Source organism: Cervus canadensis, chromosome 13, assembly GCF_019320065.1.
Source record: "Cervus canadensis isolate Bull #8, Minnesota chromosome 13, ASM1932006v1, whole genome shotgun sequence".
NCBI classification, from domain to species: domain Eukaryota; kingdom Metazoa; phylum Chordata; class Mammalia; order Artiodactyla; family Cervidae; genus Cervus; species Cervus canadensis.
This window is the reverse complement of record NC_057398.1, coordinates 8,390,884-8,405,790: the sequence shown is the minus strand read 5'-3', so window position 1 is coordinate 8,405,790 and position 14,907 is coordinate 8,390,884. Positions and strand designations below refer to the sequence as shown.

The window sequence follows — 14,907 nt, the reverse complement described above, 5'->3', positions numbered from 1 at the left end:
ACAACCTCTGCATTGGGAGTGAGAAGTGTTAGCCACTGGACACCAGGAAAGTCCTCACAATACCCTGAATTCTGCCAGCAGTTCCAATGAGCTTTAAAGCAGATTTTCCCTGAATCGAGCTTCCCGTTGAGAACACAGCCCAGCTAATACCTTGATTGCTGCCTTGCAAAGGACCCAGCTAAGTAATTTATAAACTCCTATAAGCTGCTCAATTTGTGGTAATCTATTAGGTAGCAATAGAAAATGAACACTGCATTGTTACAGAGTTTTGCTACTTTTTATTTTGTTGATGTTGAGTTTCCTAAGGAATTTTCATACTTAATATGCTGCTTGAGTCTTCAAAAATGAAATATTTTGAAAGCAGAAATTTTATAGTGTAATTGCAGCAATGATAGAACTCTGGGGAACCCACAAGAAAAGCTTTTTTTTTTTTTTAAAGATCTGGTGCCAGAAATTCCACTCTTGGGAATTTGTCCATAGAAACAAATGTTTAATAGCTATTGGTAAGTTACTCTCCAAAAAGACTACTATATTTCACATTTCCACACCAGTGTGTAAGTATTCTTTTTCCTATGTCCCTATAATGAATTATTCCTATAAATCTCTTTTAGTTTGCTAGGGTTGTCATAACAAAGTACCAGAGAATGGAGGGCTTACCAACTATTGTTTATTTTCTTACATTTCTGGAGATTAGAAGTCTGAGATCAAGTTCTCGACAGGACTGCCCTCTTCTGAGGTCTCTCCACTTGGTGGGTGGAGGACTGTCTTCCTCCTGTGTCTTCACATGGTCTTTACTCTGTGTGTTTATATCCAAGTTTCCCCTTCGTATAAGGATACCAGTTACATTGGATTAGGGCCACTCCAGTGACCTCATTTTAACCAAATTATCCTTTTAATAATGACCCTATCTCCAAATGTAGGCGCATTCTGAGATATTGAAGGTTGGGACTTCCACACATAAATTTTGGGGAGGCGACACAGTTTAGTCCACTCAGCTTAAATAGCACTTCTTCAGGGAAGCATTTCCTGATTCTGAGAGAGGTTTGCATCTATTTATCTTCAAGCTGGTTTCAGAAAAGGCAGAGGAACCAGAGATCAAATTGCCAACATCCATTGTATCATTGAACAAGCAAGAGAGTTCCAGAAAAGCATCTATTTCTGTTTTATTGACTGCGCCAAAGCCTTCGACTGTGTGGATCACAATAAACTGTGGAAAATTCTGAAAGAGATGGAAATACCAGACCACCTGACCTGCCTCTTGAGAAACCTGTATGCAGGTCAGGAAGCAACAGTTAGAACTGGACATGGAACAACAGACTGGTTCCCAATAGGAAAGGGAGTACGTCAAGGCTGTATATTGTCACCCTGCTTATTTAACTTATATGCAGAGTACATCATGAGAAACGCTGGGCTGGAAGAAGCACAAGCTGGAATCAAGATTGCCGGGAGAAATGTCAATAACCTCAGATATGCAGATGACACCACCCTTATGGCAGAAAGTGAAGATGAACTAAAAAGCCTGTTGATGAAAGTGAAAGAGGAGAGTGAAAAAGTTGGCTTAAAGCTTAACACTCAGAAAACTAAGATCATGGCATCTGGTCCCATCAGTTCATGGGAAATAGATGGGGAGACAGTGGAAACAGTGTCAAACTTTAATTTTTGGGGCTCCAAAATCACTGCAAATGGTGATTGCAGCCGTGAAACTAAAAGATGTTTACTCCTTGGAAGGAAAGTTATGACCAACTTAGCATATTAAAAAGCAGAGACATTACTTTGCCAACAAAGGTCCATCTGGTCAAGGCTATGGTTTTTCCAGTGGTCATGTATGGATGTGAGAGTTAGACTGTGAAGAAAGCTGAGCGCCAAAAAATTGATGCTTTTGAACTATGGTGTTGGAGAAGACTCTTGAGGGTCCCTTGGACTGCAAGGAGATCCAACCAGTCCATCCTAAAGGAGATCAGTCCTGGGTGTTCATTGGAAGGACTGATGTTGAAGCTGAAACTCCAATACTTTGGCCACCTCATGCGAAGAGTGGACTCACTGGAAAAGACCCTGATGCTGGGAGGGATTGGGGGCAGGAGGAGAAGGGGCCGACAGAGGATGAGATGGTTGGATGGCATCACTGACTCGATGGACATGGGTTTGAGTAAACTCTGGGAATTGGTGATGGACAGGGAGGCCGGGCGTGCTGTGATTCATGGGGTCGCAAAGAGTTGGACATGACTGAGCGACTGAACTGAACTGAACTGATCTAGCTATCTATATGGCTTCCTAGATGGCGCTAGTGGTCAAGAACCTACCTGCTAGGGGCAGGCGACATAAGAGATGTGGTTTTGATCCTGGGTTGGGAAGATCCCCTGGAGGAGGGTATGGCAACTCACTTTAGTATTTTTGCCTGGAGAATCCCATGGACAGAGGAGCCTGGTGGTCTACAGTTCATGGGATCACAAAGAGTGGACGTGACAGAAGTGACTTAGCATGCATGTATGTGTGTGTGTGTGTATATATTCCTATACTTCCTCATTCTTCCCGTGGTCGGGAAGATCTCCTGGAGAAGGAAATGGCAACCCACTCCAGTATTCTTGCCTGGAAAATCCCATGGATGGAGAAGCCTGGTAGGCCACAGTTCATCGGGTTGCAAAGAGTTGAACACGACTGAGCAACTTCACTTCACTTCACTTCATACTTTCTCATGACATATCACACTTGTAATATTATCCTATTTTTATAAAACAAACCATTATATCCTCCCTTATATAAATGCTTGTATACTTGTGTGTAACAGTATGAAAATGAAGAAAGGTATAGAAAGATACAATTTAGACTGGTAAGATTGGTTACATGGGAACTGAGAGGGATGATCCAGTAAGAAGAGTGGGAGAGATATAGTAAGCAAGCAAGCAAACAAACAAAACCCCAAATCAACAACAAGAACCTGAAAAAATATGATGTCCATGTATGCATGGATAATATTATACAATTTATTATTAAAATTGTTTTCATTGCCTATCCCCTGTTGTATGAACAAAGAATTGCAAACTCTTATTGACACTGGGCAATAGCCATTCATTTACCTTTCTTATCTGTGACTTGACTGGGCTGGCAGGAAAAGGCAGTACTCGGTGTGGCTCTCTCTGAGTTAATCATTCTGATCTAATCTACAAATGTAAATACACACTTAGAGTTACACATTTTTTATGTGTACATAAAGGGTTTTATGAAAGGATAGACCCCAAATTAATAGGATTTTTGTGAACAGGGTAGATTTTGAAATTGTTTTTACTTTTTGTCCTTTTTACTTACATGTTGTTTAAATTTTTGCCCCATATACTGTTGCTTTGTATAACCTTACAATAACAATAAGATTATTGAGAGTGTAGCATTGAAACATACACATTACCATATGTAAACTTAGACAGTCAGTGGAAATTTGCTGTATGATGCAGGGAGCTAAAATCAGGTGCTCTGTGACAACCTAGAGGGGTGGGAAGGGTTGGGAGGTGGGAGGGAGGCTCTGGAGGGAGGGGACATGCCTGTGCCTATGGCTGAGGCATGTTGATGTAGGGCGGAAACCAATACGATATTGTAAAGCAATTATCCTCCAATTGAAAATAAACTCTAAAAAAGAAGATATTTTATTGAAGAGTAAAACTAATTTTTTTTTTCAGTTGAGGGGCTGGTGAGGAGACAGAAGAACAGTGTAAGCAGAGAAGGCCCTCCGAAGTCAGGCCAGCTTGACACACAGCCTTGAATTATAAATAACTTAAGCAAAATATTTTCTGTCATCATGCAAAACCACTGAGTTGAGTCATGTGGATACTCAGCTATAACTTGATATATTACCATTCTAACTTAATTTAATGATTATTTTATTCCCTCGTAGCTCAGTCGGTAAATAATCTGCCGACAATGCAGGAGACCCAGGTTCGTTTCTGGGTAGGAATGATCCACTGGAGAAGGAAATGGCAACCCACTCCAGTATTTTTGCCTGGAGAATCCCATGGACAGAGGAGCCTAGCAGACTACAGTCCATGAGCTCACAAAAGTTGAACTTTAGTGACTAAACCACCACCACCGTTAAGGAAATACACTCAAGCAGTGGATCCCCAGAATCTAACAGATCTCTAATCCCTCAGAAAGTTTTTCAAATTATATAAATTTCAAAGCCTTCTTGCTAACTCAAGTTCATGACATGGAGCTTGGAAATCAGCACTCTCACCAAGCTCCCAACTAATTCTATGGTTACCACATTTGGAAACCCTTGGATAAAGCTAGTTTTATAGAGGTTTTCCTGCATGCCCTCTTTCACACAGATGGAAAAATCAAGGAAGAAACTAATGTCCAGAATTTGGGGGGACAGGGAAGATGGAAAAGGTTGAGAATGCTTGGATATGCAAGAAGGGAACTCCATGAGAGAGAAAGGGAGAGGGAAACCAAGGAAGACACAGCCGCTGTAACAAGATTGTCAAATTTGTCTCAGTGTGGGGGAGCAAAACCAAACTGATGGACATTTAACAATCTGGACCAGTTTTCAAAATTTCTCTGTTTTACAGACAAAAGAATTTGAAATTTGCAGCCATAAAGTAATTTTCTTCTCATATTTCACATGGGTAAAATGTGCTGAGAAAAGTAAACTTAAACTAAAAGTACCAAAATATGTATCTCTTGTCCTCGTGTGCTTCTTAAGGGCTGGAAAATTCCATTTCTACCCATTTCATCTTAAACATCTCACTTGCTCCATTTTGGATGGAGTCTTAAACTCCAGGCTATAAAAGATAAACACAAAGTCCTGTCAGGTACAAGGAATCCCAATTTTTAGCCACAAATTTGACCAATTTGTCCCTAGTGTCAATAATTGAGTGCCAAGAAGAAAGTGCAGAGCAAATAAAAAATGTGATTAGAATTACAACTGAAAACACAAGTTACCAAACTCAGACTAGAGTGTGGTTCTATTGAAATGTGCTGACTCTGGTCTGGGGGAATGCCACTGTGCTGCAGCTAGACCCAGGGAGTTCCAACACTGCTCTGTCTCTCCATCAACTTTTCCATCCATTATTCTTCCCTAACAGCATGACATTCAGCATTCTAGTAAAGATGGTAATGTCTTTAAAAGGAAACAAAAGTGAAACAAAACTTCCAGTTCTGCTGGAGACACTCTGTAAAATACTCAAGGTAAAAGTGCTACCTTCCCTTATCAAGGGGCAGAAACAACCACATGAACATCACTTGTCTTTAGGTTGTATTGGGGCTTCCCTTGTGGCTCAGCTAGCTGGTAAAGAATCTGCCTGCAAAGCGGGAGACCTGGGTTTGATCCCTGGGTTGGGAAGATCCCCTGGAGAAGGGAAAGGCTACCCACTCCAGTATTCTGGCCTAGAGAATTCCATGGACTATAGAGTCGGACATGACTGAGTGACTTTCACTCAGGTTGTATTGAGTGTATTTTTGTAGACCAAATTGACTCAGTTTTGTAAAAAACAGCTACAGACTTCCAATTTGAACTAGTGAAGTACTTTTAAAATCCTTTAAATTTATTTGAAGTGAAATTAAACACGGGACTCAAATTCAGTAAATGTGTGCAATTTGTTTTCAGATTTCAATTGTTTCTGTTTTGTTTCAGTGTCAGGCCAGGCTGCCACAATTAAAACAGTCTTAGAAGTAAAAGGATGAAGCCAGTTAAATAAATATTTTTGTGTTATATTTGGTCTCACTGAGAAAAGAAGTTTTTTCTTCTGATAAAGTAAGAGCAGGTTGTAAAGTACAATATCGATGATGCTTAAGAAGATGTTACTTATGAACATGCTTGAAAAGATGTTACCACAGTCTATTATCTGAGGCTTTGAAATGGGGGTGGGAAAAGGAAGCAGAATGCTTTGGGTGATTATCTTAACAATATGTTAAACCATATTCTTATTCCTGTTTCCAAGATAGTGACCCAGAAAGAGAAAAGAAGGAAAGGAAAAATTCAGCCAAATAACTATTTGGGAATGTTTGACAACTGAGTTAGATGACAACATCCCTCCCATTGCTCTTCCTAAATTCAAGTCCTCAATGCATCTTGTTTCTCAAAAAAAAACACAAAGTTTATTTTGCCTTAAGGGAATTCCAAGTTTATTTTTTAAACGTTGAGAACTTAACCAAAACTCTGACCAAAGTAGCAGAACAATTCAGATAGTTTTCATTATTTTAAGGAGACCAGTGAGAGTATTAGGACGTGGATGCCTATCCCTCCAAAATACCTAATGTGATGGTATTTGGAGGTGGGGTCTTTGAGAGGTAATTGGTTTTAGATGGTGTGTGTTCAGTCACTTCAGTCGTGTTCGACTCTTTGCGACCCTGTGGACTGTAGCCCGACAAGCTCCTCTGTCCATGGGATTCTCCCAGCAAGAATACTAGAGTGGGTTGCTATGCCTTTCTCCAGGGGATCTTCCCGACACAGGGATGGAACCTGCGTCTCCTACGTCTCCTGCATTGGCAGGCGGGTTCTTTACCATTAGAGCCACGTGATTTTAGATTAGATCATGCAAAATCTAGTGTGGTGGGATTAGTGTCTTTATAAGAAGACGGAAAGACACTAGAGTTCTTTTTCTCTCCACCATCAGAGCAAGAAGATAGCCATCTACAAGCAGGAAGAGGGTCCTCACCAGTAATTGAATCTGCCAGCACCTTGATCTTGGACTTCCCAGCCTCTGGAACTCTGATAAAAAAAAATGTCTGTTGTTTAAGCCACCAAGTAAGTCCATGGTATTTGGTTATAACAGCCTGAGCTGATTAATACAGATAGGTTCAAGAGAGTAGTAGTCATGGGATGTACAAGACAATCTTAAAAGTACGCGATGGGACAGGTAGCCAGAGCATAAGAGAAATAAAGGTAGAAATGGCACAAGTTGATCAGCTGGTCTTGTGAAAACCAGACTTAAAAGGAATGTATAAAACTTTTACTTCCAATCATCACTACAATAATTGTTTTTGAATTTCCATCTACAATAAGAAAACCAGACAAAACACATGTTTTTAAGATATTTCCTTATTTTTGGTTTTCAATAGTTTGACCCTGATCTTCTAACTAGCTGTGGTTTTCACTGTATTTATCCTGATGAGGTGTGCTGAGTTTACTGGATCTGCAAGTTAATATTTTCCACCAAATTTGGGAAATTTTCAGCTATTATTCATCAAATATTTTTCCTATCCCATCCTCTCTCTTCTCTTATTCTGGGATGCCAAGTATATTGTCCCATAGGTTTTTGAAATGGTTCAATCTTTTTTACTATTTGTTTTTCATATTGGATAATTTCTTTTAATCTTTTTAGAGTTTACTGATTTTTTCTTCTGCTATCTCAGATGTGATGTTGAATCCATCTAGTAAACTTTCCATTTCTATCATTCTATTCTTTGTTCTTTAAAAAAAATAATTCCACATGTCTATTGAGGTTCTCTATCTGTTCACACATCAAGACCACATTTTCCTTTAACTATTTGAACACATATGATTTTAATTCTTTACAGTATTTGCTTTGATATCTTTGATTTTTATATATAACATTCAGGCCCACTGGGATCATTATCTTAATGACTTCTCCTGAGTGGGTCCTGCTTCCCTGTTTCTTTGTACAGCTAGTAATTTTTGGCTGAAAACTGAATATTATAGATAATACGTAGTAGCAACACTACTCTTTTTGTTTATTTTAGGTTTTGTTTTTATTTATTTATTTTTTGTTTTGTTTTTAAAACTGGATACTCTTATAGTTTTCTAAGGATTGTTAGGGTTTTACTTTAATAGGCAGTTAACTTGACTGGGCTGAAACAGCTATCGCCCTGTTGGTATCTTCCGTGCACTCCTACGTCAGTGGGTGGCCAGGAATATGGGCAGATTTACATTCCTATTCTGACACTTTTGCACTTCTAGGATTGTGTTCCTAAACTTCTAGCTGTTCTTTCATCCTTGAACTCTATCCTCTATCACACTGAATGAGTAATGCTTCAGTTTTCTGCTTCTGGAACTATAGAGTTTAGGGGAATATTTTAAGACAAAAACACCAGAAACTCATTTTATTACTCAATTCACTTGTGGATTTTCAAGCATAAATTCTCAACTGGTTTCTTTTGAATGTCTTTAAATAATGGCTTTTAAAAAACATTTCATCCAGACTTCATAATTATTATATGTGGAAGAATTTGCTTGAACACGTTATCCCAGAAATACGGGAAACCAGAGTTTCACTCTTATTTTTTAAAAATATTCTTGCTGCACTTAGAATTCTTTACTAACAGATTTTCTTGTTTCTTTTCAGCACTTTAAGATGTGTTAACTGTCTCCTGGCCTTCATATTTTCTAATAAGAATTTAGGTGATTTGATGGTTCTTCTTATTGTTCCCCTTTATGAAATATATCTCTTTTTCTCCAACTAGGTGTGTGTTGAGTTTGTCTAACTTGGGGTCACTAAGCTTCTTAGGTAAATGAAAGTGAACGTGAAAGTCGCTCAGTTGTGTCCGACTCTTTGCGACCCCGTGGACTATACAGTCCATGTAATTCTCCAGGCCAGAATAGTGGAGTGGGTAGCCTTTCCCTTCTCCAGGGGATCTTCCCAACCCAGGGATCAAACCCAGGTCTCCGCCTTGCAAGCTGATTCTTTACCAGCTGAGCCACAAGGGAAACCCGCTTAGATAAATATGTGTCTCAAAACATGTTTTTTTCACAGAATTTGTGGACTTTGTAGCCATTATTTCTTCAAATGTGTTCTCTGCCTCATTCATTGTCTTCTTCTGGAATTCCAATTACACACATTAGGCTGCTTACTTTATTTTAAAAAGCATATTATTTAAAGCAAAAATAGTAACATTGCATACTGGAATTTATAACATATAGCAATAAGATACATCACAAAATGGCACAAAATATGGAGGGATAAGAAAGAAATCACACTATATACTCTTCTTATATTGTATAGTGTTAACCTTAATGAGGCTGTAGTAAGTTAAAGTTATACAGTGTAATTCCTAGAATAATGACTGAAAATAATTCAAAGATATGTACCTAAAATCAAAGAAACAAAAAAAAAATGGAAGAATTGAAATATAATATTAAAAATACTTGAGTGTTGTTAATGTTGTTCAGTTGCTCAGTCATGTCTGACTCTTTGCGACCCCATGGACTGCAGCATGCCAGGCTTCCTTGTCCTTCACTATCTCCTGGAGTTTGCTCAAACCCGTGTCCATTGAGTTGATGATGCCATCTAACAATCTCATCCTCTGTCACCTCCTCCATCTCCTGACCTCAGTCTTTCCCAGCATCAGGGTCTTTTCCAGTGAGTCAGCTCTTCACATCAAGTAGCCAGAGTAAGATGAAAAAAAAGGATAAAGACATGAAATAATAGAAGGGCTATATAGAAAACTAAAAGCAAGATGTTTAACTCAATCCCAACTGTCATATCAATAATTATATTTATTATAAGTGGAATAAGCACTTCAATTAAACAGAAAAGATTGTCACAATGGATTAAAAAAAGACCCAACTGTCTACAAAGGAATTCACTGTAAATATAAACACACCCAACTCTTTGCAACACCATGGACTGCAGCCTGCCAGGATCCTCTGTCCATGGGATTCTCCAGGCAAGAATACTGGAATGGGTTGCCATTTCCTTCTTTAGGGGATCTTCCTGACCAGGGATCAAACCCATGTCTCCTTCAAGTCTCCTACTTTGCAGGCAGATTCTTTACTACTGAGCCACCAGGGAAGCCCAAATACAAACACACAGATAAGCTCAAAGTAAAAGAATGAGAAAAGTTACACTATGCAAATAACAAGTATAATACAACAGTTGTGTTTATATTGATATCAAAGTAGACTTAAAGATAAGGAATAACACCGTAGATAAAGAGAAACATTTTTTAAATTGTAGTTGATTTCCAATGTTGTATTAGTTTCTGATGTACAACAAAGTGATTCAGTTTTATATACATACATATAAAACTTTTTCAGATTCTTTTGTTATAGGTTATTACAAGATATTGAATATATAATATTCCCTGTGCTGTAATCTAAATGCTTGTCATTTATCTATTTTTATATGTAGACATGTGTATCTATTAACTGCAAGCTTCTAATTTGTCTCCCCACCCTTTTCCCCTTTATTAACCATAAGTTTGTTTTCTATGTCTGTGAGTATGTTTCTGTTTTATAAGTATAAATTTCATTTGTATCAATTTTTTAGGTCCCATATATAAGTGATATCATATGACTTGTGTCTTTCTTTGACACTTCATTTATATGATATGCTCTAGGTCCATCCAAGTTGCTGCAAATGGCATTATTTTACGTTTTAATGGCTGAATAATACTCCATTATATTATCCATATCTGTTGATGGGCACATAGGTTTCTTCTATGTCTTGGCTATTGTAAACAGTGCTGCTGTGAACACTGGGGTACATATATCTTTTCAAATTAGAGTTTTCTTCTTTTCTGGATATATGCCCAAGAGTGGGATTTCTGGGTCATATAGTAAAGAAGAAACATTTTAGAATGATAAAAGAATCAGTTCATTAGTATGACATATCTATTTTAAGTATCTATCAATCTAGTAACAGAACTTCCAAATATGAGAAGCAAAACTGGCAGAAGACAAGGGAGAAATATGTGAATCCACAATTTTTAACACCCCTCTCTCTGTAAGTAAGTGGATAAAGCAAGCTGACAAAAGTCTATAAGGACATAGAAGACAAGTGAATCAACTTGATTGAAATTTTTTATAGATTGTTTCACCCAATGACTGCAGAATATGAATTTCTTCTAAGCGAATATGGAATGGTTGCCATGTTGAACTATATGTTGGATCATAAAAGAATTCTGAGCATATTCAAAAGGTTGAAATATTACAGAGTATATTCTCAGAACATGATGGAATTAAATTAAAAATTAATTACAAATAAAATGTCTAAAGAAACTCCAGATATTTAGAAATTAGCACACTTTTCTCTAACCCTTGTTTCAAAGAAAATAATCAAGAGGGAGCTAGAAAACATTTCAAAATTTACAAAAGTTACATTTCAAAAGTTACAAAAAATATTTAAAAGGTAGCTTATTTTTTTAATGCTTTTGCTAGAAAATGGCAAAGTTCTCAAGTCAATAGACCTTCCCTGGTGGCTCAGACGGTAAAGGAACTGCCTGCAATACTGGATACCGGGGTTCAGTCCCTGGGTTGGGAAGATCCTCTGGAGAAGGGAATGGCTACCCACTCCAGTATTCTTGCCTGGAGAATTCCAAGAACAGAGGAGCCTGGTGGACTAAAGTCCATGGGGTCAAAAAGACTCTTTCTCAAGTCAATGATCTCATTTTCTACCTTAGGAAGCTAAAACATCAAGAGCAAATTAAAGCCAAAAAAAGTACAAGAGAAAAATATAGTAAAGAGTAGAAATCAATAAAATAAAAAGTGCAAGCAATAGAGAATAATTAATAGTTGAAAGTTGGTTTTTGGAAAGAAGTAACAAAATTGACTGACAAAAAGAAAGAAACCAAACTTCTAAAATCAGTAATGGAAGAGGGACTATCGCTATGTAGATTCTACAGATGTTCATGAACTATCTGCGATATAATTATTGTTATTTTTGTTACATAGTGTGTACATTTCACTGTAAGTTTTACCTTACGTTAAAAAAACTGAATTTAATGTATCATCCTTTCAATTGCCTTCTTCCTTTCCTTCTGTGTGTGTGTGAGTGTGCTTAGTCGTCAGTTTTTTTCTGAGTCTTTGTGACTCCATGGGCTGTAGCCAGCCAGGCTTCTCTGTTCATGGGATTCTCCAGGCAAGAAAACTGGAGTGGGGTGCCATTTTCTTCTCCATGGGATCTTCTCTGACCCAGCGATTGAACCCAGGTCTCTCACATTGCAGGCAGATTCTTTACCAACTGAGCCACCAGTCTGGGAAGAACTCCTTTTGTGTATACTTCTGTGCAAACCTGGGTTTAGGTAACACTTGAATTTGTCCAACCAACTCTTTAACTTGAAGATGCAGTCTTTGACCTATTTATTTTGTAGTTACTATAATTGTATGTTCTTATTTCCTTTCTTCCTAGATTATAAGGTTTTTTAAGGACTGCCTTCTCTGTACACCATGTTCCAAGGACCTCATATGGTACCATGAACTTTGTGGGTGCTTGGCAAATATCTGAATTATTTCTTGACTCTCAGCTTTTGATCATAATTAAAGCAAGCAGAGCTAAACCAAGATAGAGTCAAATACCAGGCATTTAAGAGGCTGAATTAGAGCATGGCTACAAGTGTTTACATGAGTGTTTGTACATATACAGTTCTCTGTTCCAAAACAGATGAACAACAATTTGGTTTCATTTCACATTAGCTATTTCTTTTCTCTTCCTTACTAGGTGTGATTAACACTTCCCTTTTTCAATGGGTTTACAAAGTCACCTCAAGAGTGTTCATTGTCCTTGTTGTTGTTGTTTAGTCGCTAAGTCATGCCCAACTCTTTTGCGACCCCATGGACTGTAGCCCACCAGGCTCATCTGTCCATGAGATTTCCCAGGCAATGCTGGAGTGGGTTGCCATTCCCTTCTCCAGGGGATCTTCCCCACCCAGGGAATGAACCTGGGTGTCCTCCATTAGCAGGTGGATTCTTAACCGCTGAGTCACCAGAGAAGAATGTTACTTTGTTGTAAAAGCATCTTAACAAAGTTAAGGATTATTAGGGCTCACTTCTTTGTCAGAAACTTCATGAACAGAAATGAAATCAGGAAAAGAAATCACATAAGATGCAGAGGAAAAATTACCTGTCAGTTTAATAGTTAAATATGTATATAAGTATATACAATACTCTCAAAGTAAATATTAATTAAAAGAACATCAAATGGGAGAAAAAATACCAAGTGTGCATTGGAGTCAAACCTAAGGGAATGGATAGGATTAACTTCTAAGGATATGCCTTTATGGGGACAAGATGAATTAAGAGGGCAGATAGAAAGAGAAAGAAGTGGAGGGAAAAATCAGGGTGAGAAGGATTTATTTTTAAGGTGTCAGAAGCTTGAGCTCATTATTTCAGGGGCTGTATGCTCTTTTCTTTCATCTTCAATATTTTTTTTTGTTTTTGTTTTTGGCCACATCATGTGACTTGTGGAATCTTAGTTCTGCGATCTGTGATTGAACCCAGTCCCTAGGCAGTGAAAGTGCTGAGTCCTAACCACTGGACTGCCAGGGAATTCCCAGTGTTTTTTTTGGTATTGATTTTGTACCAGGTGCTCTGCAAGACTCCAGGACTAATTAGACAGCCTCTATCCTTGGGAGTAGCCTTGGGCTCATGGGGATACTGCAGGTGTGTAGGTACAAAGTGCTTCATCTTTCTGGACATTGGGTCAACTTCTGTCTTACTGTTTGTTCACTTATGAATCCTAGTATTCTCCCCCTGCATAGTTAGATTTCAGACTCTTATGAAGAAATATGTCATGTCTTATAATTTCATTTTTTATTTTACACAGCACTTAATGCACTGTAGGCAGTATAGCATCATTGTCCTTAGGCTCCCGCAAAGAAGACTCTGCCATGGACCCTCTGCCTCAAAGGGTTCCAGTTATCACACACACACAAATATACATGCGTTAAATAACCCATGGGAAGTATGTATTGTGATTTGTTCTGAGCTGCTGCAGAGCATGGCCTGTAACCCAAACTACACCCGCCCGCCCGTCCCCCCCTCCCCTGCACAAGACTGACTAACTTGCTTAACGTCCTCAAAATAAAAGGTGACCATATCTGAGTGCGGTGAAGGTGACAGGTGGTGCTACTGCCAATATCAGCATCAAACATTATTTCTGAGGGAAGAATTTGAACAGTAAAAGTAGGAGCTAAGAGGAAAAAAAAAACAAATCAACTCTCAGATCATAGGAATACGATACATTTTTGTATGATAAATTGTCATATCCCAATACTGCCTATCATCCACTTTCTTGCTCACAACAATTGAACATGGCATCTGAGAAACATTTTGTAATATTAATGATTCACATGATGGGACTTCCCTGGTGGCCCAGTGGCTGACTCCATGCTCCTAACACAGGGAGCCTGGTTTGATGCCTGATCAGGGAACTAGCTCTCACAGGCGACAATGAAGAATGAAGATCCTGTGCACCACAAGTAAGACCTGGCACAGCCAGATAAATAATAAATATTTTTAAATGATCCATATTATTCTTAAACTGATATATATGTAAGTCTAGATATAACTTATCTTTGCATAAAGACTTGGATATAGATATTGATTTTTAAGAGATGGTAAAGTATGATAATTTATATGATGAAATTAAATTACCTTATAATATTTAGAATTATAATAACTTGTCACTATAAATTTATAATACATTTATTTATATCTATATTAAAAGTTTATCATGTTTGAACCTGATATATAAAGTTCCTGATTTGTTTCTGAATCTAAATAATGTTTTAGAGATTTTACTTCAGGTGCTGTTACCTCAGCAAAGTTTCTCCAAATTGGAATTAGTAAAGAAGAAGCAAAACCAAAAACTTATCTAAGAATTTCTGTTGTTCAAGAAAGATCATCTAATTTGGGATAATGTAGAATAGAAACAAATTATGTGAAAATCTTGGTCATAGCCACATAATTAGTGATTTTGCTAAAATAAAAACTAGAAAAGTAAATTTCATGCAACAATGTAATTAATGAATTGTGTATGCCTTTGCTTTGTTTCATTGGTAATCATTGGCTCATCAACAACATCCGGACATGTCCATCAGTAATTAAATTCAGTTGCTTTAGATATTTAGCTGACTTTTGATCATATGAAAATAGTTTTAGACATTAAACAATTTTTTTTTTTGTTATTTTGAAAGGTAATTTGTCAAGATGAGAGGATAGAACATATTTTAGCCAAAAGTTTGTTA

General features: G+C 37.7%; 1 long non-coding RNA gene across 3 annotated transcripts in view; it reads left to right on the top strand.

Moving 5' to 3' along the window:
• LOC122452525 overlaps nt 1-14,907 on the top strand; it is a 77,512-nt gene that overhangs the window by 40,034 nt on the left and 22,571 nt on the right. The window contains exon 4 of one of the 3 annotated variants that reach the window (XR_006272731.1): nt 6,600-6,730. The exons of the other annotated variants lie outside the window; for them this stretch is intronic. This is a non-coding gene — a long non-coding RNA (uncharacterized LOC122452525). The remainder of the gene's footprint in view (nt 1-6,599; nt 6,731-14,907) is intronic. 3 annotated transcript variants of the gene reach the window in all.